The sequence below is a fragment of the Equus caballus genome, chromosome 16, assembly GCF_041296265.1.
Source record: "Equus caballus isolate H_3958 breed thoroughbred chromosome 16, TB-T2T, whole genome shotgun sequence".
Classification (NCBI taxonomy): Eukaryota; Metazoa; Chordata; class Mammalia; order Perissodactyla; family Equidae; genus Equus; species Equus caballus.
Window position 1 is genome coordinate 82,337,057 of NC_091699.1, and position 27,905 is coordinate 82,364,961.

A 27,905-nucleotide genomic window follows, 5' to 3' on the forward strand; every position below is an offset into this window, starting at 1 on the left:
CACAAGCAGAAACAAATTATTTATGAAGAGCCCTCATTTATAATGCATCCATAAGCCTGGGAAGACACCAATAATTTATTTAATGAGCACAGACACGATGATTCACAAACGACAATTCCAGTCAGAAATTAGCTTCATTAATTTGCTGTGAGCCCTCTGCTTTGATTTAGGGCCTCAAGAGTACCTCAGACCCATAAATCTCCTCAGCATTTCTGTCACTCCTGCCTGAGCCCGGCTCAGGTGAGGCTCCAGCACAATCACCTTGCATCGGGGCCTTCCCACCTAGCCCTGCTCTGTGGTCACCCCACACCCTGCCCCTGATCCGCAGGAACCTCCCCAATCTTCTGGGCAACAGGCCTACCCGTGTGTGGCAACAGAAGAACATCCCAGGTCAGACACTCCCGAGGGTTTTGACCACAGATGCCCACCCCACCCACAAGCGACAGCCATACTGGGCGTGTGCCCGTCACCACAGCACCACGCCAGGTCGCAGACCTGAAAGCTGCTGACGAAAGCCTGACTCTAGGAAGTTAACAAGTGTAGATGTTTCTAGTTTGCCAGTCACAAATCCTTGCTGAGCAGGCATGCACCCTGTCCATGGGCCTCAGGGTGCCCACCTAGGGGTGGGGAGGAAGCTGCAGACAGTAAAACTCTGCCTGAGCTTCAGGGTCCTATGTCCCCTCCTCCACATACACTCAGTGACCTCATCTTTATCACCTAAGCAAGCATAAGCTACGGTTTGCTGCCCACGTTAATTTTCATTATTTTTATTTTTCAGTTTAGCTATTTTTACCCAAGTTACACGAACACATGGGTTAAAGAAACAGACAGTTCTACAAAGCTTGTACCCATAGCATAAACAGCAGTCTCTCACCTCCACCACTCCCATTTTCATATGGTATTTATCTCCATATCTTGAAAAAATATACTTAGATTACTACTTTGGGTTTTTTTTTTTTTTTTTCAATTTCAGACATTAACTCTCGGCTCCCCCCTACAAAATATGAAGGATTGGTTCTCTTTCACCTCACCCCCTTCTCTCCACACACACGTTTCTGGTCCAGAGGTCAGCAAACAATGGCCCTCGGCCTGTTTTTGGAAATAAAGTGGTGTTGGAGTACAGCCACGCCCACTTGTTTGTGTGTTGTCTGTGGCCGCTTTGGTGCCATAGCAGCAGAGTCGAGTAGCTGTGACAGAGGCTATACGGTCCACAAAGCCTAAATATTTATTACCTGGTGCTTTATGAAAAAGTTCGCCAATCTCTGTTAGTTCTTGTTTCCTGCACATACAGCTCCACTGAATCTGGGTTATAGATCAATATCAAGTGTTCCCATCAATACAGCTATCCACGCAGCACACTGTGAGTACTTTTCCTTTCTTGTACGTTTTGTTTTCACTTCCATTTATAATTGCCTTTTTGTTTGTTTGCTTCACTTTCTTTGTACTTAATACTAATTCAACAAACTCTTCCCTGGATGTATAAATCTATTTTTACACATTAAGGGATCAATTTTATCCGCTTGGAGATATTGATTTAGGAGCCTATTGACCTACCTGCTGCAATCTGAACGGTTACTCTCCAGGCCTGCTGCACAGCTCTCATCCTGCTCCAAAAGGGGAGGCCTTCTGTGTCTATACTTTGCTCAATCCCCCATTTCCAAGATCCAGGTCATTCACTTTCTTGGTTTACTCTAGTTTTGAAGGAGCACATACTCTGCTATCATCCCAAGAAAAAATGCAGAGGCGGTACAAGTTTCGAGACTTTGCATGTCTGAAAATGTCTTTATTCTATCCTGATGATAGTTTTTTGTTGGACTTGGAATTGAATTAGTGGATAGAAATTATTTTCCCTTGGAAGTCTGAGGGCATTTTCTACTGTCTTCTTTCAGTCTTGCTGTTGAAAAGTCTGATGCCACTTTGATTCCTGATCATTTTGGGGTTTGTATGTTTTTCTTTTGGGAGCCTGAAGGATCTTCATTTTCTCTAGTGTTTTCAAATTTCACAATGTGCCTTGCCCTGGATCGATTTCGATCCTGTGGGCAGGCAGTGGGCAGGCCCTTTCGGTCTGGAAATTCACCTCCTTCTATTCTGTGACATCTTTAAGCTATTTCTTTGATGATTTCCCTGCTGCCAAGTCTCGATTCTTCCTTTCTGGAACTCGGGGTATTTGGGTGTTTTGTCTTACAAACTATCCTCTAAGCTTATTTTTTTCTTTCTCATTTTCCATCTTTCTGTGTTTTTGCTGTGTGTTCTAGGAAATGAACATGAATGGACAGCTAAGAAATGTCAGTCAATTGAGGAAGTCTCTAATATGACAGACTGGAACCAAAACGCACAAACCCAACACTAGTAGGAGGAAACACAATATTCAAGAAAATGAAAACTTGGGGAAAATTATGATTAATATTCTCACAGAGATAAGAAAAACATAAGAGGCTATGAAAAAGCGACATTCAGAGAACACGACAACAGCACAATGATAGCAAACTAAAATTGCTACAGAAGTGGGACACTTAGGAACCAAATGGAAGTTCTGGGTGAGCCAACAAGCCATAACAATTTGGCTGGAGCATTTCTTGGGGTACCTCAATGTTGCTATCTTTTGGTCCTTCCTCTTGGAATGAGCAGAATCTACAGAAAGGGCAGGGATAAATCTGGCTGCCAGTGGGAGGGAAGGCTGGGATCTCAATATTTGATACATAAATATTCACTTAATCACCCTACATTCACAACAGTGCCCCTACCTTCAACTGTGCCTGGTGTTACCCCAGTCCAGAGACCTTCTGTTTTCAGTCTCTCCAGACAACAAATCTATAACCCTCCAGTTTTCTGCCTGGCTGTGTGCAATGGTGAAGAGGATTGAGGAAGACAAGGGGTGCAGCTTCTATTCTCATCTTAAACTAAACCTTCAACTCGTTCTATTTTAACTCTACCTTCAGCCCCACCTCCAAGGGTACCTTGTGCCACCAGTTACAGAGACTTTGTGGGCTCTGGGACAAAAGTTGAGTTACTTCTTGACCTTCCCTACTGCTGGCTTCGGAGTTCGCTTTATTGTGGCTGTTAAGTCAGTTATCACTGACACAGTCTTCCCAGCTGCCATGTTGTTGTAGGCCGTTCTCCTGTGCTCCTTGTTCTTGAAGGATTTTTTCTCCTTTTGGGATTCCTTTAGTGTCTTTTAAGTGATGTTTCAGGATAGATAAAAACTAAGTGCTTATGTTCAAACTGCCGTGTTTCAAAGAAGTCTCTCTATGTAAAATCTATGAATACCACCCCTTTCTCTACACCATTGGTGTTTCCTACCAGACGTTATTGCGCACAATGCTCACAACGGCTGCTTAGTAGATAGTAGGTTGATCCCAAATTAGCACTTAAAGACCCTTTGTGGAATAGCCAATGCCTCTCCTCACACTGTCATCATTCAAAGCCTCATTTGTCTTCACCCTTCTTCAGTCTTCCTTTCTCAAGTCCAGCTCCGTCCACACTGAACTCTATCAGTGCTGTCCAGTATGGTCGCCACTAGCCACATATGTCTAGTCATACGTCTCCAGATAGAGCCTTGCTCTCTCCACATCTGTACTTTTACATATGCTGCTCCCTCCATCTGGAATGTGCTCTTTTTTGTACTCTCAGTTTGAAATTAAGGTCTTTTCTGAGAGGCTTTCTATAAGCCACTCATCCCTCTCCAAAATTCTAGGTTAGATGCCTTTCCTTTGTACACTTGGGGAACTATGAATTCACCCTTTTATAGCACTTGACACAGTTTGTTATAATATATGTTTACTTGTTTTTTCTGCACTAGACTATGATTTCATCCAGGACAAGTATTCATTTTATTTACCTCTGTATCCTCAAGACCTACTTCAGCATCTAGAATTGGATACACTATTTGAGAGTAAAGAATGAAGGAGGAAGGATGAGAGAAAGGAAGAAAGGAAGGGAAAGGGAAGGAGGAAGGTAGGAAGAAAGGGAGGGATTAATCCTCACATTCAACTCCACTCGACCTGTGCCTTCATCACAACTCGCTTTCTGCTAACATTTGACTTCTCCTTTCCATTCACTTGTGTGGTGGGTTTTATTATTGCTCTCGAGTATATACTGCCCATCCTTCTAGGAGGATTACAGTGTCCACCCCATTAATGTCAGATTTTGCCATGTGACTTACCTTGTCCATTCAAGTGGAAGGGATATGTGACACTTGAGAGCTGAAGCTTCAAAGTTATTGTGTGGTTTAGCCATATTTATTTATATTTTTTGCCACAAGATCAGTGATGTCTCAGATAGGAGCTGATTCTCCCTCCTGGATCCTGAAAAGAAGACAACATGGAGCAGAGCTATTGCTACCTTACAATGGAGCTGACCTCCATGTGGATGGAGAAATAAACCCTTGTTATTACAAAGCCACTGATTGAATGTTGTTTATTGCTGGACAATAACTTAGCCTAAGTTGAATGATAGGTACAACTGGTGACAGTCTCACGGGTATACAGTGCAAGACGAGTCATAGGGTCTGAGAATATAACAGTTAGAAGGTCATCCTATTAGCCTCGTTTCCAGCACCCTGGCCTTTGAAATTCTGCCTGCACTCTTGGTGCCAGAGAAGGGAGCTTATCAGACTGTGTGTCAGTTCATCCCACTGCTGGAATTCAAATTGTTAAAATATTTTTCAGCTGGTTCTCCCCCTACTGGTTCTAGTCCTGTACCTGTAGCCACCCAGATCAATCCACTCTGTATTCCATACGACAGAACTCAAGTTATTAGAAGTTTAGTCATGTCCCGACTAAACATTGCCAGTTCCTACTTTGTTGGAAGACAGAAGATGAGACAGAAGAAATGCTATAAGCGAAGATATTCCTTCTAATCCAGAGGTACCATGATTCTTTATATATTCCACAGGTGGAAATGGTACTTTTTAAACAAATTTTCCCATTTTGCAATTTTAAAATTCACAGAAACATACAATCAATGAGCTTGACCTTTAGTAAAATAAATTATCAATATTTTGTCAGCATGCTTCCAAGAAAACCTTTTTAAAATGCACATGATTTGGTTAACGTCTTGAAAACAATGCACATTTTAATGCTTCCAAATAGTCAGGAGAAATGTAGCCCCATGTAGATGCCACTACATTTCCAGGAAACCCATCATGGTTTTATTCTAATGAGCTTTTCACTGATTTACGCATTGTGTCACTTTTAAATAGCCAAAGAGACAATTGGTAGGAGAAATAAACCCTCTGAGCAACTCCAGAGGGTGGAAGAAAAAACAGTATGGTCACTTAATAAGGGGACAAAAAGATTTCCGCTCTGAATAAATAGTTTTCCTTTTCTATCATTGATCCTTCCTATTTAATTACAAAAGTAAATCATGAATACAAATTTATTATAAAAAATTAAAACACTATTGAACTCTGAAAGCACACCGTCCAATAGAACTTTCTGTGATGATGGAAATGTTTTATATTGTGCTGTTCAATAAAGTAGCCATTAGCCACTTGTGGCTATTGAATGCACTGGAAATGTAGCTACTGAGACTGAGGAACTGATTTTTATTTTTATTTAATTTTACTTAAGTTTAAATACTTACGTGTGGCTAGTGGCTACCATAATGGATAGCACAGATACAGAATAAAACAGTAAAAGTGCATTCATCTTTAAAGTCTGTAAGAAACCATTGTTAGTGGTTTGGTATACTATTTGCACAACTTGGGAGCGGGGGAGTATGCTATATGTCATGTATAATGAATACAGCAGTTTACAGCATGCTCTCTAGAATTAGATGGCCTGGATTCAAATCCTGAGTCTGTAACATACTAGATGTGAGACCTTAAGCAAGTTCATTAACCTCTCAGTTTTCTCATCTATAAAATGAGGCTAATACCCACTTAGGAATCTTTTGAGAAGTAAATTAGCCAATACATCTAAAGCCCTTAGAACAGCTCCTGGTACATAATAAGCATTCAATGAATGTTAGATATTGGTATTAACATTGTTGTATACATATTGTTCGGTGGCTTATTCTGTACTTCTTGCCTTAGAACGCTTTCCACGTCAGAGTGTATTTGTCGGTGGTGCTGTAGAGTTGATTCTGACTCCTAGTGACCGTGCAGACAGCAGATGGGAACCCCGCGGGGTCTTTTTGCGCCATCCTCTCGTGTCCTGGCACTCTATCAGGCAATGCTCCACTGCTCTTCACAGGGTTTTCGTGGCCAGTTCTTTTGGAAGTGGGTGGCCCGGTCCTTATTCCTAGTCTGTCTAGTCTGGAAGCTCCGCTGAGACCTGTCCACCATGGGTGACCCTGGTGGCATTTGAAATACTGGTGGCACAGCTTTCAGCATCACAGCAACATGCAGCTGCCACAGTAGGACAACCGACAGACGGGTGGTATGGTTCTCTGACCAGGAAGTGAACCTGGGCCACTGCATTGAGAGCGCAGAATCTCAAGCACTAGAACATCAGTCAGACCATATAGAGCTACCTTATTTTTCAAATGTGAGCTTTTTTTTAATTATAAAAGCAATAAATGCAGAAGGTGAAAAAAAAAAAGGAACAGAATAGTAAAAATCTACTGACTTTCACTTTCTGAAATGGTAGACTAAGTAATTCAGATCAATCCTTCTCCAAGACAGTGTTAGAATTGGACCAAATGTTGTTTTTTTTTTTAAAGTTGCTTAAAAAACTAGAAAGCTAACAAAATAGTGAAGAATTACCAAATCAGGATTTGGGGGAGAACAGAGGCCCAGGGAAGCTAGCCCAGCCCTCAGCACTCATTTTTCCTTTACAGAATAATAAAAGATCCAAATAATGGGGTTATCAGACACAGACTTCGAAATAACCGTACTCCTGGGGGCCGGCCCCATGGCCGAGTGGTTAAGTTCGCCCGCTCCACTTTGGCAGCCCAGTGTTCGGATTCTGGGCACGGACATGGCACCGCTCATTAGGCCATGTTGAAGCGGCGTCACACATGCCACAACTAGAAGGACCCACAACTAAAATATACAACTGCGTACTAGGGGGATTTGGGGAGAAAAAAAGCAGGAAAAAAAAAGGAAAGAACTGTACTCCTGCTCAAGGAAATGAAATTCAAAATGGAGAATTTCAGATGAGGACTAGAAAACATAAAAAAGAATCAAATGGAAATCCCAACACTGAAAAATATAATAAAACAAAAAAATAATAAATTACTCATTGGATGGATTTAAGTACAGATTCGAAACAGCTGGAGAGTGAATTTGTGACTTGAAAGTTAAGTTAGAAGAAAATATCCAGAATAAAGCATGAAGAGACAAAAGGATAGAAAAAAACAGAAGACAGGAAGAAAGATATTGAGGATTGTGTAAAGCCTAATTTATGTTAAAATGGATTCTCAGAAGGAGGCAAGATAGACCAAGAAAGGCAGTAATACTTGAAGCAATGAAAGCTGTGAACTTCGCGAGACATGTGAAAGATATCAATCAACAAGTTCAAGAACCCCTCGGAATCTTAGACAAAGGGAGGCAAAAAGAAGACACTAGATGCATCAGCGTAAAACTACTGCAAAGCAAAGACAATAAGAAGATCCTAAAAGCAGCTGGAGAAAAATGTTAGAGAAGCCTCTAAGGAGCAATAATAAAACTGAAAGTTAAATTTCTCAATAGAAACAACAGAAGCCAAAATTCAGCTGAATGAGTTCTTAAAAGTGCTGTAAGGAAAAAACTGTCAACTTAGAATTTCAGCAAAAATACCCTCCCAAAATAAAAGTCAAAAAAAAGATTTACAGGAAAAATCTGAGAGAATTCATCTCCAGCAGACTCTCACTAAAGAAATTAGTAAGAGTTGTCTAGAGGCAGAAAAAGGATGGTCTCCAGTGGAAGGTTAGAAATGTAGGGCAGAATAAAGATCAACAAAAATGGAGATAAATCTATATGAATGTTGAGTATAAAACTGGGACTAAAGTCCCAAGAGATTTAAAGTCCTTTTATTTAATTTTAAATTTAAACACACATATAAGTCAAAGAGGGTAAATGAAAATTAAAGTGTGCTAAGGTCTTTGCGTTATTTTGGATGGGGAGAAGTGCCAATTAATATTAGATTTTTGTAAATTAAAGATGCATATTGCAATATCTGGGGAAACCATCCCTCTTCTTCCTAATTCTCTTAAGGTTTTTGTGATAAGTGGATTTTGAATTCTAATAAGTGATTTTTCTGCATCTTTTGAGACTATCATCTTGTTTCCCCTCTTGAACCATTAATGTAGTGAATTCATTAATAGAATCTATAACATTAAACCAACCTTGAATGCCTGGAATATAACTTTTGATGTAATCTATTATATTTTTATGTATATTGCCTGGATTCAATCTGCCAATATTTTGGCTTTTTGGGTTGTTTTGGTTTGGTTTTTGCACTTAGGTTCACGAGCCAATTGATCTGTAATTTACTGTTCTTTTACTGTCTCAGTTTAATTTTGGAATCCTGGTTATTTTAGTTTTATAAATTGGAGGGTGTTCCATTGTTTTCAATTATCCGGAAGATTTTGTATAAGATTAATCTTATCTGTTACTTTAAAGTTTATAAAAGTTCAACTATAAACTGCCTGGGTCTGCTTTTGTGGAAAGATTATTTTCTGTTTTCATTGATCCAGTTTTGTTTAATTATATTTTCTAGATGTTTTAAGAAAGTTTTTAATATTATAGGTATAAGCCACCCATGTTATTCTCTTACTATTTTTTTATATGTATGCTGTATCTTTAAATTGTCCCCCTATTCAATCCTAAATTTGTTTTGTGTGTGTGTGTGTTTTATCATTTTCTGGACCCATTTCAAAGAACCAACTTTTGGCTATGTTAGTCTTCTTTATTGTATATTTGTTTTCTGCTTCTTTACTTTCTGCTCTGGTTTTTATTATCTCATTACTTCTATTTTTATTTTGTATTTATTCTGTTGTTCTTTTTCTAAGTTCTTAATTTGGTATAACTTTGATGCTTAGATCATTAAATTTCAACCATTCTTCTAGTTTAAGTTTTTAAGAATACTTGTATAAGTTCTCTTTAAGCACTGCTGCACTATCTCACAAGTTTTGATACGTGGTGTTTTCATTACTATTTAATTCTGAATACTGTTATTGTTTCTCCTTATGATATTTCCCCTGATCAGTTTAGAAATGCCTTAAGTTTTCCAAAGACATGAGTTTTTATCTCGTTTTTTTCATAATTGTCCTTAAACTGTGGACACATAATGTGGTGTGTATGATACAGATTCTTTGGTATTTCAGAGTTGTTCTGCAACCTAGAACATGGTCAATATTTGTAAATGCTCCATGTGTGCTTGAGAAAAATATGCATTCTACAATTAATTGCTAAAGACTTCTAAATACATCAATATTAAATCAAGCCTGTTAATTGTGTTGCTTAAAAAACAATTTACAAAATCAATTGCATTTCTGTGCACCAACAATAAACAGTTAGAAACTGAAATTTTTGAGTGATACCAACCACTTACAATGGCACAAAAATCAGGTACCTAACACAATGTGTTAAGACTTCTGTGTTGAAAATTACAAAACTTTACTGAAAGACAGTAAATAAGATTTAAACAAGTGAAGAGAGATCCTTTGCTCACAGTTTAGAAGACTCAGTATTATAGAGATGTCAGTTTTCTTCATTATGTTTGCGTTTGTGTGTGTGTGTCTGTGTGTATGTGCAAATTGACAAATAACTCTAAAATTTATACAAAAGTACAAATAACCTAGAATATCTAAGATACACTTAAGGAAGAATCAAATATCAAGATTTTTGTGAAATTATGATAATTATAACAATATGGTTTTGATGCAGAGAGAGACAAATAGACTGATGAAACAGTACTGAAACCCAAAAATAGACCCTTTCATATATGTATACTTTCTTTATGACAGAGGTGATGCTGTAAATCAATGGGGAAAGGACAGAGTTTTCAATAAATAAAGCTAGATCAATGCATTATCTTTATAGAAAAGGGAAAGGAATTTAACACCTAGTTCACACCACATACAAAACTTATTTTCAAGTAAATTAAAATCTCAACTATAAAAGTTAACACTATAAAACTTTAGTAGAAAAATGTGTTTATGACCTCAGAGTAGGAATGAATTTATTAAGACACCAAAAGAAAACAAAACTCAAAGTTAAATAAATTCAACTAAATTAAAATAAACAAATTCTGTTAATCAAAAGATAGCATTGAGAAAGAGAAAAAGATAAGACACAAATGGAAGAAGATATTTGCAATATATGTAACAAATAACGGATTTGTATGTTCAATATATAAAGTAGTCTTACAAATAAATAAGAAAAAGGCAAAAACTCAGTGGAAAAATAAGCAACAGATGTACAGTCACTTCACAGAGGATGAAATTCAATGGCCAATGATCACGTAGAAAGATGCCCAACCTCATTAACAACTAGAGAAACAAAACTTTAATCCACAAGGATATATAAATATCCATTCAACAGACTGAAGAAATTTTAAAGTCTAATAGCACTAAATGCTAGTGAGGATGTGGGGCAAAGAGAACTCTTATACACTGTCAGTAGATGTAAAAATTTGTTTAACCATTTTTGACAACTGGGTTTTCAAAGCTGAACACATGCATGTCTCGTGGCCCACCATTTCCACTCCTAGTCTACACCCTAGAGAATCTCTTGCACATATGCACCAAAAGACACATACAAGAACACTCACAGTGGCTGGTATACAACTCAAATGTCCACCAAAACAGGAATGCGTGAATAAATTACAGTACAGGTCAATAATCTTTTATCCAAAACACTTGTGGTAAAGTTTTCTTTAATTTTGGAAAGACAATAGAATGAGTGTGTATATATACATATAAATACATATACATATATATGGTGCAACACCCCAAATTCAAACACAACATTTTCTGAAGTAAAAACATAAATTTTCACATTAAACTGGATCAGTAAGTACTACAAATATCATCACATGATGACATACTATAGAGCAAAGAAAATGACTAAACCATGGCTACACCGTCAACATGGATGGCTCCGAAATATACTGATGAGTAAAAGAAGCAAGTCAAAAATAGCAAAACTATTACGCAATATATACAGTATACACAAAATATTGAAATATTATGTTGGACATCTGAAACCAATATCATGTTGTATGTCAATTATATCTCAATTTAAAAAATAGCAAAACTTAGGGCTGGCCCCGTGGCCGAGTGGTTAAGTTCACACGCTCTGCTTCGGTGGCCCAGGGTTTTGCTGGTTCGGATCCTGGGCACAGACATGGCACTGCTCATCAGGCCACGCAGAGGCGGCGTCCCACATGTGACAACTAGAAGGACCCACAACTAAAAATAGATACAACTATGTACCAGGGGGATTTAGGGAGAAAAAGCAGGAAAAAAAATAGCAAAACTAACAATATATTTATTAGGCATATGGGCAATTGTTGCAACACTGTAAATTAATAAAGAAAAGCAACGATTAACAATGGATATTTCTGGAGGGACAAAGGGGATGTGATCAGAGAATGCTCATTACTCTCTTAATTTTAAATTATATATGTATTTTTTAATTATATATATACACACACATCTACTTTTATATATATGATACATTTCACAATAAAAAGTTAAATGTAAAAAGACTATTGATTTTTATATATCGACTTTTTAACTAGCCACCTTATCATTCTTTTATTGTTTCTAATAATTTTTCTGTCAATTCTCTTGGTTTCTGTATGATAGTATCAACTGCAAATAATGGTAATTTTGTTTTCTCCTTTCTAATATTGATACTTATTTCTTTTTTCTTGTAATTGCGTTGGCTGTTGCTTCTAGATCAATGCTAAAATAACAGGGACGATCTTTTTTTCTTGCCCATTTCATGGATTGCCTTCTACAGTGTTCCACCGTTAAATGTATAAAGGACTTTTGCGTGGTCACAACTGTCTCAGGTTGAAACAGGCCGCTTGGAGAGATAGGCCGCCAGCTCTGGGAACTAGTGCTTTAGTCTGTTGCTTATTTGTCACTGCACAGATGTGGGGGACCCTGACATCATCCCATGGCCCCCCAGGAGACACATGGAAGGGGCCACGATGAGACAAGCACTTCCTGAACGCAGGAAGGTAGGCACGCGGGGGCGATGAGCTCACCCAAAGGCCAGGCTGAGTGGCCTTCTGCACAGAGCCCAGGAGTGCTCAGGTCAGGCTCCCCTTCAATTACAGAATCGGCTGGCTCACAAACAGGCTGGAGGGAGTCCTCCATCTCAAACCAGACACCTGCGCGCCTGTGACAGATCTGTCCCCACGGGCCATTGTCTGAGCAGAGCGCAGCTGAATCCAGAACAAACACCTCTCTCAAAGGGCCTGTGTTTCATTTAATAGAGTTCAAATTGAGTGTCCAGAAACCTTGATGCTTTTTCACTTCCTCGACGTCTTCTGCGGCAGCTGCAGGAATTCCCTGGGCTCCCTTCCCGCCCACGTCTCGGGACCTCCTCACCTGAGAACTCTGCCGCTACTGGAGCTTACCAATTGTTTTAAAACAGTGCCCACGAGGAGCTGCTGAAGGGCTGGCTGAAAGTGTTGGGGGCCTGTGTATATAACACACCTGCAGAACTTCCGGGTGGGAGGTATGTTAATAATTGCTTTCAGAGCCTGGGTGGGAAACATGGAAACTTTTTTAAAATATAGATTCTAAAGTTCCACCCCCGGCTAATGGAATTAGAATCTCAGGTGATAGAGCCTGGGAATGAGAGTTTTTAACAGGTAATATTAGTTAGCTATTACTACATAACAAACTACCCCAAAACCCAGTGGCTTAAAGCAGTAAGTATTTATTACTTCTCATGAATCTACAGGTGAGCTGAACAGCTCTCCTGGTCTTAGCTGGGCTCATTCACGCATCTGTGGTCATCTGTAGTTGGGGCAGGCTGTTCTACAGACCTCGGCTGGTCTCTCTCACTTTTGATGGAATTGGCTTGCTGAAGGCTGGGCTACAACGAGCTTGGCCGGGACTCTGGGCTCCATCCACACAGTCTCTCCTCTCCCAGCAGGCTAGCTTGGGCGTACTCACAGGGCATCTGAGAAGAAGCTAAAGCACGCAAGACCTCTTAAGGCCTAGGCTTGAAATAGGCACACTGTCACTTCCACCTCATTCTATTGGCCAAAGCAAGTCATCAGGCCTGTCCAGATTCAAGGTGAAAAGGAATAGACTCGGCCTCTTCATGGGAGGACCTGCAAAGTCCCACTACAAGAAGCATGGGTTTTGGGAAAGATGAAAATTAGGAGCATTTTTATAATCAATCTGCCATGAATCTCCCCTAGAGAGCTATGTAGGCAGCCTGGCATCGATGTACAGACCATCTGTGAATTCCAGGGATAAACAGCGTCCTCTTAAGATGCCTACAGTGAAGGCCACTCAAGGCCTCCCTTTGTGTCATTCATCCCCGGGCCTTAATCAATTCTCACATCCCAGAGCCTGTGCCTTGTTACTGGGACCAGAACCTCGGTCTCCTCAGCAGCACAAAGGTAACCCTGGGCCTGGCTGGTCCCAATCAACTCACAAAAGCCTCAGTTCTTACCAACCAAAAGCCAATCGATTCATTTACATAGAACACCTAACCAGGTGCCCAGACATTTGGGTCAGCATCCCTTTCCTATAAGCAGAGATATGGAAGACAGATCAGAACAAGAAGGTTGCTCTATTTATCAGGTAGGATTTTTCCAGTTACTACCAATAGAAAAACCAACTCAAACTGACTGAAGCAAAGAGAGAAAATATTGGCTCACACATTACATCTTGATACAGGACCTCAAATAATGCCTTCAGCCTTGGTCTGCTCCCCCATTTGGCTCTGCCTTCTGCTATACAAGCTTCATTCATTAGGTACTCAGCAAAGCTAGGCTCACATCCTCACAGGCTCAAGATCAACTGAACAAGAGAATGTGCTGGTCTCTCAAGGTTCCAGCACAATCTTGTTTCTTCTTGATTCTGACTGGGTCACATGACCATCCCTAAGCCAATCACTGCAGGAGGATAATGTGATATTCTCTATTCTAATGAGGATAGACTGACAATAAATATGGGAAATAAGAGCTGTAGCAGGTTCGATGATGGTAAGTGTTACAGGGAAAAATATAGCTGAGAAGGAGAATGGGTGATGTAGGAGTGGGGCTCAATTCTAGATGTGGTGGCCAGAGAAGACTTCACTGAGAAGTGTACGTTGAACATGGGGCTGGGCATGGTATGCAGATGCCTAGAGAAGAGCATTCCAACAGAGGGAATAGCCAGTGCAAAGGTCCTGAGGCAGGAGCAGCATGGTCTCATTGGCTCTTTGCTCCCATACACTTGGAGATACCCTCCTGGCCCTTCCAAGGAGACTACAGATTAATCATCCGATTTCACCTCCTTCTTGTGTAGATGAAGCCAGAAATGCTTTAATCCTCAATTTTTCTTGTTTTTGTCTGACATGGCAGTGACATTTTTGAGGATCACAGGCCAGTTATTTTGCAGAATGTCCCTCAAATTGAGGTTTGTCTGATGTTCTTCTTTATTAGATCCAAGTTACACACTTGGGGCAGAAATACCACAGAAGTGATGGTGTGTCATATCAGCAGGCCCACAATGCCAGTTTGTCCCATTCCAATATGTTAACTTTGACCACCTGGTTAAGGTGGTGTCTGTCAGCCTTCTCCACTGTAATGTTTCTATTTTTCTCTTTATAACCCTAAGTATCTTGCAGAGAGATACCTAAAGATTATGTTAATATCCTGTTTCTTATCAAACTTTCACCCACTAGTTTTGAGAATTTGTTTAACAAAGTTTCCAGGTGATGCAAATGTGCAGCCAGGGCTAAGAACATTCTCTGGAGCTTCCTTGGCCCAGGGTGTCTCTTTTAAACTAGGAGAGAGAAATACTGTACAATATATCATTCAAATGAATAAAGTGTAAGGAATTCTAATAAAATTCGCCTTTCTCACTTTGTTGGTGGCTCCATTGGCTGGTGTTCTAAAGGTGCGTTTGGTCTGCCTCCAGGGTCCTCCAGCCCTGCTCCTCACACCGTAATGGCCTGCTGACCCGGCTGTCTTCTGCTCAATAGTGGAAGCTCCCAGAGGGCAGGCATTCTGCCTGAATCATCTCCATATTCCCAGGCAAGGCTGCGCACAAGCACCAAATAGACGACATTCTCAAATCAGGTGATTTAAAGAGAGTTTAACAAAGTTCTATTTAGAAAGACATGGGCAGGGTTTAGGACAGTGGCTGTCAACCTTGCTACACGTTAAATGTCCTGGAGAATCTTAAAAATTACTGCTGCCTGAGTTTCACCCCCACAGAATCTGATCCATTTTGTCAAGAGCCACACTGTCCCATAGCTACATGTACCTACTGAGCATTTGCAATGTGGCAGGTCCAAATTGAGAAGTGTTTTAAGTGTAAGATATGCACCAGATTTTTAAATCTTAGTAAAAAAAAAAAAAAAGGAATGCAAAATATCTCATTAAGAATTTTTTAGAATGATTTCTTCTTGAAATGGTAATATTTTGGCCATACTGGGTTAGATAAAATGTATTATAGAAGTTAATTTCATCTGTTTCTTTCCACTTTTAATAATGTGGCTACTGGAAAATTTAGGATTACATATGTGGCTCAAATTATATTTCTGAGGGACAGCACTGGTCCAGAGCACAGCCTGGGCATCAAATTAGAATGTTTTAAAACCTCCTCAGATGGTTCTAATGTGCAACCCAGATTGAGAAGCACCGATTCAGAGAAATCATAAGAGACAGTGCAGTAACAGCAGGGGGACTATGGGAACACGGGGAGAACAGCTCCAGGAAGAGCATTTCCTGGCGGGAGCTGAGGCCTTTAGCAGAGGAATGAAGTAAACTCCAGTTTGGTAGGGTGGAAGCCACAGAAACAAACACCCTGATCCCTCTCTCCTCCTCCCTTTGATCCCCCTCTGGTAATCCCCAGTGGCTGAGCCCAATTGACAGCGAAATAAGAAGAGAGCCCAGTTGAAGTAGCCCATCCAGGTCAACCTCCCTGGGCACAGAGTAAGGTTGAAAAATGTGGAGAGTGAATCTGAAGGGGCAAATGGAAGATATCCAGCTCAGGCTCTTAAGGGATGTCCTGCGAATAAATGAAGATCCTACAAATAAAACACATAAACTCTTACAGTCGTAGCATTGACCACAAATAGCCTATATACCTTCTGTCTCTCCAGTCCTAACCCTGGATCAATATCCAGTGAGAAATGGAATCAGCAGCATTTGAACTGCCCAGAATAGCTTCCGAAGCTAGCAAACTCCTAGGCGTCCTCTTTACTCACAAACAGTAATTTTGCAGTCCTTGAGTACTTCAATTGCTGCAGAAAAAAGTCAATTAATAATACTAATAACTACAATAAGTTTCTATTTATAGAGTGTTGACCATGTGCCAGGCACTGTGCAGGGTGCTTCCTATACATTGTAGCGCAGTGTGGCTCTATGCTTTTTCTCAGCTTCACAGTAGAAAATATCTCCTATGTATCAGGATGTGATAAATGGAACAATTTTTAACTCAATTCCTCCTGAGTTCCCAAAGGCGAAAAAGAAAAACATTTAATGCCAGTTATCCTTACATTGCAAAGGATGGTATCCAGTGCTGTCGTAGGGCGTGCTAAGCTGTCTTAAACGGGTCTGCCGGCATTCTGACTGAAGGAAGAGTGGCTAGCTGAGGCATACCCCTCCCTCCCATCACAGGAGACCAAGAGACCAGGCCAAACCACCCGGGCGCTTACCAAGCTCTGCTTCTTTCATAACTACTATCCTTCTGTTGGCCAAGTCCAAAATCAATGGGGTGGCAAGGGACACTGCCCTTTCTAGTGCACTGAAAGAGCACATGGCAGAGGGAGGGAGTAAAGAATTGTGATCAATAACCAATCCAAATAATGAGAATCACTAACCGATAATTCAAAGAGAGAAAAAGCGGTTGACATCCCAACCCCATTCCAGGCTTCCCAGCCCAAAGCAGCCTGGCAGGCTCACAGAGGGGAGACGCTTTAGACTTGTTAAGGGTGTGGAGTTATGTGACATGGACCTGGACGGGACATTTTAACTATTGAATTGAGATCTTTCTTGAGACTGGAGCTTGTCAGAAGATATTTTTGTCCCCTGAAAGTCACCTTAAAAAGTTATGAATTGGGGCTGGCCCCGTGGCCGAGTGGTTAAGTTCGCGCGCTCCACTGCAGGCGGCCCAGTGTTTCGTTGGTTCGAATCCTGGGCGCAGACATGGCACTGCTCATCAGACCACGCTGAGGCAGCGTCCCACATGCCGCAACTAGAAGAACCCACAACGAAGAATATACAACTATGTACCGGGGGGCTTTGGGGAGAAAAAGGAAATAATAAAATCTTTACAAAAAAAAGAAAAAGTTATGAATTTATCCTAAATTCCATCTAAGACGAGAGAAGAACCAATCTGTATGTCACAATGAAATGTGCTGTGGACGGAGGGATGTTTCCTGCTAGAACCCTGTGAGTCCAGGTCAGGCAGCAAACCAACCACGTACATCACATCCCAACCTACAACTTGACTGTTTATTTGACATCATTCAGACAGAAAAACCAACATCTTTGTCTTTAGAATGTGTATCTAGTTTAATATGTTGTAAACACAGTTTGAGAAAAAAATATTTCCAAGAGCAGCCTTTAAAGATTGTCTTTATCCATCTTCAAAATATTTACAGAAAAGATGAAAATCAGAATGTTTTCAACCATACCCAAAAGAAATCTGTTGTGTTGTAGTTAAGATTCACAGAAGGGGAAAGAAAAAGTCTGTCACAATTAAATACAAACCAAAAAGACACTCTGTTCTGAAGCCAGCAACCATGAGGTTCATTCCTCATGGACTTGGAGAACACCCCCTCCTTAAGAAGGCTTTCTTGAGGTAAAAGAAACTGAGGCCGTGATCAAAGGTATTAAACAGACTCATTTTCCCTTCTGTGACTTGTCTGATAAGACACAGATTGTGATTAAATCAAGTTTACTGGGCTGTTTCTCCATGCAGGCCTGTGTGCATGAATCTCCTCACCCTCCTACCCACTTTGCCAGGACAACTGCCCCAAAGTGCAGACCGCACCAAGGAGGCCACTTTGTTCTGAATCACAAGTGGCATCCTGCACAACTGCTGGGAGTCAAGGTATTGACCCCAGTAAGTTCTGGAGGTTTCTGAGCCCATTCCTCAGCAGATTCTACCTCCTTCTGCAGGTCCTATAGTCTTGACCCATAAAGATCAATTCACCTTTCCCTTTCCACGCAAAACCACTGATAAATAAAGACAGCTCATTTACTAAAGGATTTGTGCCTTTCCATGTCATTCTCCTCCCTGAAAAATGATAAACTGATGCCAACTGAGCTGATATTTTATTCTCTCTATCTGAAAATGACAACTCACATTTTCTACCTCTTTGCATGAAATGCGACTCTGCAATTTCTCAGATAAAAGTCAAATTCTCTCATCACCAGATGGGGCTTCTCAAGGACGAATACCTTGTCTGGTTCATCTCTGTGTCTTCAGTCCCTGGCACAGTGCCTGGCCCTGTAGACTTCAACGGTCGAGATGACATGAATAGATAAAGGATTCTGGGGTCACAGGAGACACCTGCAGGTGTCGCTGATGAAGGGAAACCAAGAAGGAAGGATGTGACTGACCCTCCTACCAAAGCAGCGCACAATGTGATTTCTCCGTGTGCTTTCCCTTCCTTCCTCCTCTGCCCAAACTTTACGGAGCCCAAGAGCTGCCAGTAACCAGTAAGAAGAGTAAAGAGGTCTATTGGAGGACAACTTTCAGCCACTGTGGACCCTGCTCCCCCATTTATAGTCAGGGCTGGCTTCGTATGCATGTGACCTGTGCAGCCACACAGGGCCCCATGCTCAGAAGGCCCTCGCACTTGGTTTCATGCTGAATGTTGCCTTCTTGAAATTCTTAGTAAGTTTTGAATAAGGGGCCCGATCTGCATTTTTATTTTGGAGGCCTTGTAAATTACGGAGCTAATTGTTAATAGTATAATAAGGAAATGAGGAGCGGGGTAAGGCTAAGGTTCATCCCAACAAGGACATTCCAAGAGTCTGCTGCCTTCACCAGCATCCTAAGAACAAATACAGCATCCAGGGGACATCTGCAGCTGAGCCCCACCTCGCTCCCTCCTGCATTTGTGAGCCTGAACCCAGGAGTCATCTTCAGCATCTGGCTCCTAAACCCAGAGGTTGGAATGGGGAACAAAAAAGTTGATCTACCTTACCTTTGACTTTGCTACTTATATTTATTTAGTATAATTATTTTCCCTGCTAGATGAGAATATTCTACCAGAATTTTTAAGGTCAAAATATTTCCCCCCAAATGCCTATGTAATATGCACAAAAAAACCTTTAATTTTTTGTTACCCCTTGCCAATAATCCCCCTTCTCCTATCCCTATTTTGATTTCATTTTTCTGAGAACTATCATAAACAATTCCGAACTAGAACGTGTTCTCCCTCAGCAATTCCTTGTTCCTTCACTGTTGCTTCGGAGAAGCGTATTTCCAGGGCAACTTCTTATGTGGTCACACTTACCATGATGTAATCAATCAAACGAAGGCTCACAGAAAAATTTATTAACTCAGCAGAGAAAAGGCTCCTGCCAGGTCTAGCAGAGTTATTAATACTGCAAACGAATGCTGAATTGATGATCAGTAGGAAAACTTCTAAGTAGACATTGGTTTTAAATTTTGATTTCCCCAGCCCTGATGAAAGCTCTGCTCACTCTCTATTTCACTGTGTAAAAAATGTGCTGAAGCTGTGTTTTCATTCTAATATCTGTTCTAATGAAAGCCTGATATGTCTTTATTAGCTCTGGGGTGTTTGAGCCCTGCTTTTGTAATATGTCAGTCCAAAATCAGAAACTGCGTGCTTAATATTTGTTCAAAAATCATTATTATCTTTACTTGCACTTTTATTTGGCTTAATGTCCATAATAAATGATTGATATCCACAACAGGCAATACCACATATTGCTTTCCACGAGTTTTTCTCCACCATTTCTGGGCTGGTGTTGTGAAGCGCTGGAGCCGTAGGCAGGAGGCCCTGGGGCTCTGGTCAGCCATCTCTCCAGTGTCAGGTCAGATCCAGCAGGAGACCCCAGCCATTTCCCCCCTGATCTTTGTCCATAAGGGGCAGCCAAAGTCTGAGAGCAGGCAGAGCAATGTGGGTCAGTGCGGCCGCCTGCCTGGAGGAGGTCAGCCCTCTGAGAGAAGGCTCTGAGAAAGGGGGATGATGCCCTCCTTCAAGTTCATTGCCCTCACAGTAGCCCAGGCCGAAGGATGGCCACAAGGAACTGGATAGATTTGAGAGACCATGGGACATCCCTCTCCTGGAATTGTCCCCACCTCAGACTCCTCCAGAGTTTCAGATCCACTCAGTTTCCAAATCCTAAAGCCCATTTGTAACCACGGAGTTTGTGGAAAGTTAGGGTCAGCACCTCACAGGGAAGTTCATCCATCTTTATTAACATCTAGACATTATCCCTGCCTCACACGTTGGTGACATAAGCCACATATATGGGTCTCATTGTCTCAGTCTTCCTAGTGTGGTCTGAATTCGTAGGAATTTCATTATCTGTAAAATTGCCGAAGGCTGTAAGTTTCCTCTTAGCCTTAAAATGCTATGATTCTGTGCTTCAAGGGAGACAAAGAGGTTTTTCTGTCGTTTTCTCTCAGGGAAGAGAGGGCAGATGGAGAGCAGGCCGGGCCAAGGCAGCCAAGGGCGTGTGCAGGGCAGCGGCAGCCAGGTGAGGAGCCACGAGGAGTCCAACCTCCGTGTGTGCGGTAATGTGGTATTTTACGCGCATCTTAACGCACGTCAACCAAACGGCATCAGATGTTTCTATGGCTCTGAGTTTCAGAAGATCTGTTTCCCAACTGTTTTCTAACTCTGACAGCTCTCCAAAATTTTGCTTCAAAATACCAGAATTCCTTTTGCTTGCTTTCAGCAGGTGCACTTAACACCGCTTTTATCAACAAAAGTCAAAATAACAACAATAATACTAATTCTTAAGGACTTGCTTTCCATAGAATTTTTTAAGATTTTTGTCCTTTACCTATGAATTCTAGAACCCCTTTGCTTTGCAATCTCTCTCTCACTCTCTCTCTCTCTGTCTCTCCCTCCCCCCACCCCCCATCATTCTGAGGAAAGGCAGAAAGACAGAGAGTCGTCCAGAATGGGGGAAGCCAGAATTTGTAAGCCATTTGTCCTCTCTTTCTGGAGCAGCTGAGGTGAAGCTTGGAGAAAAGAATCTGAGGAAACAATTTGACCAGAACCCTCGTTTTACAAAGAAAATGCGCTTCCCAGGCTTCCCTGCTCACCAGCTTTCCGCGTCCACATTTCCTACAAACACAATAAAATAGTCACACAAGCTGCCCATTTGGGGCTCTCTGGGACTCCGCTGTGACCTACCTCTCCAGCCTTTCCTCTACTGCATCCTGTCACATACCCTTATGTTTCCCAAGCTAGCTTTCTTTCTATTCCTCATGAATCAATCATATTTTTCTCCTTCTCTGCCATGACTCACAGTTTCTTCTGCTGAAAACATTCTTCCTCCTTTCCCATGTCCTCAAGTTTCAACTTTGTTCATCCCTTAATGTCCAAGTCAAAAGCCACATCTTCCATAGGCCACCTGCGATCCCTCCAGACTCCCTGAGAAAATCTCTTCCTTCAACACACGCCAGGCCCGGGCTGGACGGGTGGGTTCAGAGCTAAACTGCATGCTGTCCTCACATGCAACATGTTGGCGTTTTCATGACAGGCTACAAAGAATACCAGCTGGGCGATCTGGTGTTCTCAGGAGCCCATGAAATATCTGTAAAACACAAAATTTGAGAACCCCTGCTCTACTAATCCCGGAGCAGGCTCCTTTGGGTTGCCCATGTACAAAGCAGCTTCACTTCAAAACAAAACCTACGTTCAGTTTCAGCCTTTGGGGCTTTCAATTTGGGCTCATATTTGAATCATTTTTCTTGTTCCACAGTCACTGAACACGTATGTCTTGTTTCTCCCAGTCAGCAGTCATTGAGGCCTCTTTAGAACCTCAGTGTCAGCTTCTCTGGAGGATGGCTACCCACCAATTTGAAGTGCCCAAATCTGGCTTCCCAAAGTGCTCTTTGCACAGATTCTGTGGCCTAGATGTTAAGTCAGATCACCCCAAACATGCCCTATAGCATCATACATTCCAAGCCACCAAGTAGGACTTTAGAGAGTGCCTCTTGCCCTGGGTGAGTTGTAAAATGAACGCTCTCTGGTGCAGAGGGCCTGTGGAAGGGCTCCACGGATAACAGGCATACATCCTATCTTGGCACCAATCCACCTGTAAGAGCATCTGCTGCCATACGGCATGTCCAGGCTGCAGCAAAGAAATATGTTCTTGTTATTTCACAAGCCACCAAGTATTCTATGCTCAGCTGTCCCACCTGGGCCTCAGATGCCCTTAACCTAACCAGGATGAAGTCACTAGTGATTTTAAGTGATAAACCAGATTATCCACCACTTGGGTCTTTTTTCTCACCAGTTTTTTCCTTCTTTCTTTGTGCTTCAAGGAAGAGAGACTATACAGTCAGTATTACTCCTGCTAAATACCCAGAGGGACCACAACCAACTTTCCTGGTCTGTGTTCCATTATACAAAAGAGGACTACAAAGAAAAGGACTGTGGAAATAAATGCATACTCTTCTTTTGAAATTCGTGAGGAATGTTCATGATTTTTAACCATAAGACAGCAAAATGGGATAAGGTGATAAACAATGCAAACGGTACTGTAACTGTTAAAGAAAAAAAGGAAGAAATGCAAAGAAAAAAGAAAGTCATCACTAGGAATCTTAAATTCTGAAAAAAAGAGTTCAAAAAGATCTAATGGGGAGAAGAGAACTTTCCAACTGTTGTCATCCTGCTATTGTAACCTGAGCCCCTCCCAAGTTTTCAGACTCCAAAATCAGATCTAATTAAAAGAAAATGGAAAAGGACTTGGAGCCTTTTCAGCTCTGGATAACATGCAGACAAATAAATTAAAAAGGGGGAGAAGTGGAACTAACCCAATAATCCGTGAAAAGCTCATTTCCCTCCCGGCCGCCACTGATGCAACACTGTCCTTCCTCCCTCCCATCCTCTGGTTCAGGGGCAGTGAGTGGAGAAATTGGCTAACAAGATCAGAAAATTTAATTACAGCTCTGCCGTCCCCTTCCGAGAAGTTGGCTGTCACACTTCCCTTTTGCAGATCGTCGTCTGAATGTGCTGTCTCTGATGAGCTTCCCCTCCGCCCCAGTCTCACTCATCTCCCGACATCGGCTCGGGACGGTGGACACAGACACTTTAATTTGGGGGTTTAGAAGGATTAGATATGAAGATTAAAAGGAGCAGTTGGAGAAGAGAATGTCGTTATCCTCTCATTTCCTTTGGTCTGCCTGAGCAACTTTGCCCAGTCTTATCCCAAGAGAAGTACTGTGGGAGCCCCAAAGGCTTAGCATCCTCGCATTCCAGACCTAAAGAAGCCCTGAGACCCTGTAGAAGGAGCAGACACACCTGCATTCAAGTGTCTGTTTTGCATGCTGACTCAGAGATACAGGAACGGCTTCCTTGAGCAGTGTTTCTAGCAAGATTCTGAAATGCTTTGGGCTCAAAACAAACACACGAACAAAAGAATAATGTGGTCCATTAATGATTTCTTCCAGGGGGGTAGAATGCAGAATGGTGTCAAAAGAACCAAGTGTTTGCCATTTCTGTTCTAGGGCAGCCAGAGGTTTATGTCCAAATCCAGTGTGCAAACCACTGGAGAGTGACATGGAACAGGTGTCTTCAAAATTCAAAGTTTAGCCAATTAAAAAAAGGACTCTTGGTTTGCTTCTCTGTCACTAGGCAAAGCAAGGTAGTCAGACAAACTGTGCAGAGGTTCCCGGCCTTCACGTGACTGAGATGCTATTTCTCTTCACAGAATGTAGTCGGCCCCTATGTCCTCAGACCACCACAGGTCTCCTCCTAGATTAGGGCAAGAGACATAAGCCCAGAAAAGTGACTGTGGTAATAAGGGGCAGTCTCCTGCTAGTGTGTCAGGGATCCTTAACTTGGCCCGGTCAATGCTGCTGGGAAGACAGTGCAGCAGGAGGAAGAGGAGCCAGCCAAGGAAAGACAGGTGGGAAATGCATCATGGTGAACAGGAAAGATGAGAGTTTTTCTAAAACTTTCTTTCTTAAGAAGGTGTATCAGTTTGGGTTACATTTGGCTGCACACAGCGGAACCCCTCCTCTCATGCCACAAGGAGCCCAGCAGTAGGCAGTCCAAGGCTGCTGCTACTGCTGAGGAAGCTTCAAGGACTCAGGCTCCTTCCAGGTCCTTGTTCCCCCAGTTTCAGCTTGTGATTTTCATCCTTATGGTCACAAGAAGCAGCTTGACCTCTGTGTTCCCTGCAGGAAGAAAGGGAAGGGCAAAGAGGAAAGGCAAATTGTTTGCCACATTGATCAGGAATAAAAGAGCTTTCCAGAAACCTCCATCCAGTAGACTCTACTTATATCCCATTAACTGGAACTGGGTCCCATGGCCACCTCTAACTTCAAGGGCTTTGTCTAATTAGACACATTGCTGCCCTGCACTAATTGGGGATCTGTCACTAAGGAAAAAGAAGAGCATGGATGTTGAGCAGATGTCTAGCAGTGTCTGCCACCGAGCAAATAGACAATGGTGCCAATAGAAATGAGAAATAAGGAAAACAACAGGCTATGTCACTCAGGGCATAGGTAGGCTTCTAGTTCAGTTGTCAACTAGGAGCAAGGAGTAAGCAATGAGGAAACTAAGGCTGTGATACAAACTCTGCATTCTGGAAGCCTGGACCTATGCATCTTGGCATATAAGTCCACCCTGGCCACAAGCAACATAGAATGTATCCTGGACACTCTATTCCCCACCCAGCGACATCAGCAGACAGAGGCCTTTCTCCTCCAGTGAAAGGGAGCAGAGATGGTGAAGATTCTGACTGAGCTGGAACATTGCAGCAACAGGCTATATCTCCTGGAACTTCCTTTTTCCCTAGAAAGTACCCTTGGGGCTGGGCTGCATGCCTGGGAGGGCATCACCTTAGAGAACATGAATGATAAGAAAGAGCAGACAGAGAAACCAAAGCAGAGAGAATCATTCAACAGAGGTCTTCAGATTCCCCTCCACCTTCCCTTGGCCTCCTCAATCCCTTGCACAAAAAGTCCTAATTTGGCCAGAATAAGGTCTGAAGCTGAGGGTCTGCCAGCCCAGAAGCGGGCACCTCATGGCAGTCTTGGAGTCACAAGGGCCGTCGTGGGTAGCCTTCTCAAGGACCCAGCGCTCTCCTCTCCTCTCTTGTTGTGGAGGTCAACTGTCCAGCCATACAGCCTCATGCCCAGCAGCCAAACAGCACTCAGGCCTCCTGTCACTAGAAAGATCTGCAGCCTGGACCATCTCAAGTGTCTGTTCAAGGAAAAAAGAATTGCAAATAGTGCTTTATTTTTCAAGAAATTGATAAAGGAGCATAAACAGATTAACATGAATAGCTGGGAGATGTTCTTCTGGTCCTTTCCACAAAGATAAGAGGGGTATGGGGTTGACTTCCTCCATCCACACTCAGCAGGGGGATGGACTCAAAACTGAGATCTCATCAAGCAGTGGTTTGTGTGCACATCCTTGACTCATTCCACTGCCCCAGTGTTCACTGTACATCCCCTGGGTTTGCCACGGACTTGACAAAGTGCTACGGGCTGCCAGATGGAATTCGGTTATGAGGCCATCCCAGAGTGGTTGCTCATGGAATTACCCAAGGGGAAAATCGCTAATAGTACTGATACCTTAGGGCCAGATAGGTCTTAGTGTACACAGAGTGTTTGCATCCATTACCCCATTCATTCCGCACCGCAGCCCTGTGAGGTGCTCTGGAGAGACAGCATCGTGTGTGATTAGAGTTCAGACTCTGGCTCCAGACTGCCTGAATTCAAAGCCTGACTCTGCCACTGCCTAGCTGTGTGACCTTGGACAAAGTTATCTAACCTCTCTGTGCCTCAGTTTCCTCATCTGTATATTGAGGACAGAAACAATTGCTATCTAATAGGGCTGTGGAGAGGACTAGTTATTTCACATAAAGCATGCTGAACAGTGCCTGGCACACAGTCAACTTGTGCTATACATTAGTTATTACTACTCCCATTTTAGAGATGCAGGGGTTACTTGATGTTCAGGGTGGAACATTAGAGCTAAAGGAAGCTTAGTTACTATCTTTTTTTTTGAGGAAGATTAGCCCTGAGCTAACATCTGCCACTAATCCTCCTCTTTTTGCTGAGGATGATTGGTCCTGAGCTAACATCCATACCCACCTTCCTCTACTTTATATGTGGGACGCCTGCCACAGCATGGCTTGACAAGTGGTGCATAGGTCTGCACCCAGGATCCGAACCGGCAAACCCCAGGCTACCAAAGCAGAATGTGCAAACTTAACCACTGTGCCACCAGGCTGGCCTCAGTCACCATCTTTTATGCACAAAGAAATTGGGGCATACCATTCCTCAGGGGTACACCAGGCTAGCACCCTTCTCCTCAAGGTGACAAGCAGCAAGTCTATTCCCTCTGATCGGGTCTTCTGAAATTCTGTCCCAGCCGAAAGGAAGCCATATAAGTCACCTGTAAATAGCAGGCAAGATTCACAAAAGTACCTGCAATCGTTAATTGTATGCATCGTCTCAACCAGAGTCCTTACGGTCCCAGTTGTTTGGTCAAATACAAGTCTAGATGTTGCTGTGAAGGTATTTTTAAGATGTGATTAACATTTAAATCAGTAGACTTTGAATAAAGCAAATTACCCTCCATAATGTGGGTGGGCCTCAGCCAATCAGTTGAAGGCCTTAAGAGAAAACACTGAAGTTTTCTGAAAAAGAAGCAATTTTTCTCAAGACTACAACATAAGAACCCTGCCTGAGTTTCCAGCCCAAAAGAATTCAGACTCAAGATTGCAACATCAGCTCTTACCTGAATTTCTAGACTACAGGCCTGTTCCACAGATTTTGGACTTGCCAGCACCTAGACAGGCATAAACCAATTCCTTAAACTAAATCGATATCTTGCTCTCTTTCTCTCTTCCCCTCTCCATATGCATATATCATATTGGTTCTGTTTCTCTGGAGAACCCTGACTTAGGGGGACAGGGCAGTGACTTTGCCCGGCTACTTCTTGTGCCCAGAATGCTGTTGGTGATGTCTGCTGTCAATGTTGCTGCTCCTCCTGCTGTTTAGGCTCACTTAGCCACCTAAAAAATATCAGTCAACCTCAAATTATGCCTGGGTGCCCAAGATGTCCCCATCCCTTGAGTTCTCAGTCTGGAAGCCATGTGGAGATCAAGGTGACGTGAGTCCTGGACCAGAAAGTTTGTAGCTGGTTCCATGGGCAAAAGGAAGACATTGCATATTTTGAAGAAATGTTATGAAGGCGATTTCAGCAAGGATAAGTGTAGCAGCCATGTGCTAGAAAGTCTAGACATAAGGGGCTCATCTGAAGAGGGGCGGACGTGTGGGGTGTGGTGTGGTGTGAAGCAGTCAGAGCCTGGGACTGAGTCTTAGGCGAGGATGGAGAGGAAGAAGAACAGAGGATGAGTCGGGGTTAGGCATTTGGTTGTTGAATGGATAGAAGGTTGTTCACAGGGAAATTTCCTCTGGAAATCGAGGTCCTGGCAAGAAGTCAAGGCTAGAGATGTAGACTAAACTATGTGGAAGTTAGGGTTTAAGCCTTGAGAATGATGAGCACACAGAGAATAAGAGACACACAGAAAAGAGCAGAGGACCTGGTTCAGACCATTAGTCACAGCCATAGAGGATGAGAGGAGGAAAAGAAGAGGCAACATGTGCTCTAA

At 42.3% G+C, this 27,905-nt stretch overlaps 1 long non-coding RNA gene across 1 annotated transcript; it reads left to right on the top strand.

Moving 5' to 3' along the window:
- The first annotated feature begins 1,186 nt into the window (after positions 1–1,186).
- Positions 1,187–22,769, top strand: LOC138918084 (uncharacterized). Its single transcript, XR_011427037.1, has 3 exons — positions 1,187–1,360; positions 20,725–20,795; positions 22,597–22,769. It is a non-coding gene; the product is annotated as an uncharacterized lncRNA (long non-coding RNA).
- The last annotated feature ends 5,136 nt before the right edge of the window (positions 22,770–27,905 follow it).